This window comes from Panthera tigris, chromosome D4 (assembly GCF_018350195.1).
Source record: "Panthera tigris isolate Pti1 chromosome D4, P.tigris_Pti1_mat1.1, whole genome shotgun sequence".
Lineage (NCBI taxonomy): Eukaryota > Metazoa > Chordata > Mammalia > Carnivora > Felidae > Panthera > Panthera tigris.
Window position 1 is genome coordinate 68602645 of NC_056672.1, and position 3256 is coordinate 68605900.

Here is a 3256-nt window from a genome sequence, read left to right on the forward strand (position 1 = left end):
CACAATGGCTAATTCTGCTAGAAGATCTTGAATAATCTTGAAAAGAAATTTAAATATTTTCTTGCTGCAGTATCTCGAGGAAGGAGCCCCTATTCCAGTTGTGTGTGTCTTCGGAAGTTGATGATCTTCTTTAGCAACCATTCCAGAGATACACTGACACATGGTGCCGTGGCACTGTGCCCAGTGAAACTGTGCTCTCCTGGCCACCAGCAACGTCCCAACTGTCTGCTCTTTGGCTCTCTCCAGTTCAGACTTGCCACATGGCCCCATCACACACATACCATCCCAACTCTTTCCCCAAGCATCATCTCATGAGTCATAAAAGTGAATTTTCTACTTAAATCCACCCTACCAACTATTTTATAACTTTGGAGGCCTTGATCCTGATAAAGGTATTATGCAGCCAACTCACTGATTTTACTCAGTTTTAATGGATGTTTCAATGGAACAGAGTGGCTGCAAACATTTTATGAGTAGTTCGACTTGTTGTTCTTCAAGTATGTTTTTTTTTTTTTAATTAGAGAGAGAGAGAGAGAGAGAATCTTAATTCCTCATTCAAGAGGCTCAGTGCAGAGCCTGATGCAGCGCTTGATCCCACAACCCTGGGGTCATGACCTGAGCCTAAATCAAGAGTCAGACACTCAATGGACGGAGCCCCCCCGGGAACGCTCAAATATATCTTTGATTACCGGTTCTGTCTTCGGGTTTATGTTGTACCTTCTACTGAGATGGTTTTCCTCTTGTGTACAGCTTCTTTAAGGACAAACTTACTTTTCCTTCAATGTCTTCCATGCTCATCCCTGCTGAACGTGATTTCTCTTTCATTTGAATTTCTGTATGATTTATCTGTGCTTCTCCTCCTTTTTGTCCTATCGTGTAAAATAGTTTTTAGCTGGATATCTTAACTTCCCTAAAATATGACAACTTCCTCCAAAGCAGGACCTTTGCCTAATTTGTTAGGTGTCAAGAACCTAATAAAGGTTCAATAAATTATTTTTTAACTATAAATAAGTCAAAGGACAGAATTTTACAATAGACTGCTATTAGATGCACATGCATTATGAGATTATACACTGCTACTAGGGCTGCCAGTCAAGTTACAGAATTTTGATGACAATTAATTATGGTCCCCAATCTTCGAAGCACATGACATCCTCCCATCGCTTGATTTTGCAGCCATATTATCTCCCCAATCTGGAAAATGATTCATGGCATGATTTTTGAAAACAATTTTAATTGGGTTTCTATTAAAATATGCCTTTGGATAACTGTTATGACGTAGGCTGGAGGATTATAAATTACGGTCAAGTAAAACAATGCTTACAGGCATGAATATACTCATTGCAGGCTGTATTCGCTTCTTAGGGCTGCCATAACAAAGTACCACAAACTGAGTGGCTTAAGACATTTATTCTCCCCCAGTTCTGGAGGCTGGCAGTCTGAAATCAAGGCGTTGGTAGGGCGTACTTCTAACACCATCACATTGGGCATTAGTCTAAATAAAGTTCCATAACTAAACAGCAATAGGGTTGATAAAATCTTAGCTTCCTAGCTTCAGGACAGTGCTTTCTCCCACCTCAACTTGTATGAAATTTTGCCCTATTTCATGTGGATGAGACGTTTCCTCTTCAACAATCCCTACCCCAAATGCTCACACTTCCTTCTCATGGTAGAGGCATTTTTCTCACTGAGTGAGTGTTCTCTTCAATCTTAGCAAGGCACGGAAGTGTATACGGCCACAGAGAAACTGAAAAATAGTGTATTCGGTGGAGTTGGAAACCAGTGAATTATCAATAAAACCATCATATTTTTAAAGTTCCTTTCATTTCAACTTAATACTAGAATTGGTAAAAGGGATTGAAGTATGGTTTTGGACATTAAGGAATTAATTCCTCATTCAACAAGCAAATGCATGAAGAAATTACTGTAATATATGGCAGATTCTAATGAGCATTACAACTTGAAATACATCTTTGACATAAACAATATGGCACTCAGTGAAGTTTACATGTAATTCCCTCTCATAAGCATTATAGTTTGAAAACCATCTTTGATGTAAGAAGCGTTCAGTGAAGTTTACACATAATTCCCTCTCATCATTTCTCTTTGAAGAAAATGAGTAAGTAATTCAAAATACTTTTCATAGAGATTAATTTACTCATCAGCTTTATTATGGGGTTGGTATTTTCACTGAAAAAGAACATATACCTCCATACAGAAGCATTCACACAGGCACATACTCAAATATTAAAAGACCAAGTCCTTGAATTTTATCTGTAATAGCATGGTTCACTTGTTGAGGGAAGAAGGAAGAGAGACAGGAAGGGAAGGAGAAAGGAGGAAAGGGAAGGAAGAAAAAGGAAACAAAAAGGAGGGAAAATCTTTTTTTAAAACAAGAACGAAGGAAGATGACTCATGAAGTAAATAGCAGAATTCATCCAATTCATGTCAGTCTGTGTGATCTCTGAGTGAAAGTTTTGAGTTTCAAAGTCCTTATTTGTAAAATGATGGCTTTGCTACCCCCATAGGGTTGTGTAGATTTAAATTACAGAAACAATAAGAGACTCTTAAAGACACAGAACAAACTGAGGGTTGATGGGTGTGGGGATGTGGGGGTGATTGGGCAAATGGGTGATGGGCATTGAAGAAGGCACTTGTTGGAATGAGCACTGGGTGTTGTATATAAGTGATGAATCACAGGAATCTACTCCCGCAGCCAAGACTACGGGAGTCTATGTTAGCTAACTTGACAATAAATTATTTAAAAAAATAATAAAAAATAAGTTAATAAACTAAATTACAGAAGACAGGAACTGGAGACAGCTGGTACATGGCAAACACTTCAGGACCTGGCATAAGTTGTTACATTAATGGAGCACCTATTTTAAGGGAGCTGCCTCTCATCTCATTTAGTGTCTCTGTAGCATTAGCTGATTAAATGATTTCAACAAAAATCTGGTCACAATAACTCCCTGATGTTGCAGACACATACATAAAACATGATCGGTGATTGAAATTTTTACTTTTTGACAAAGCCTTTCAAGAGACATTGACACACTTCCTTTTTGTTGCACCTCTAGACTCTCACATTTTCAGAGATTAACTCTTGTTGCTGAAATCACAAAGTAAATTCTAGTAAAAATGAAAGCTGCAATAAATCAACCCACCAAATCTTGTACTTTAAGAGAGATTCTATATATCATATGGGAAGTTAAAGACTTTGTCTTAAAGAACGTTCTACGTTCTTTCTGATCTA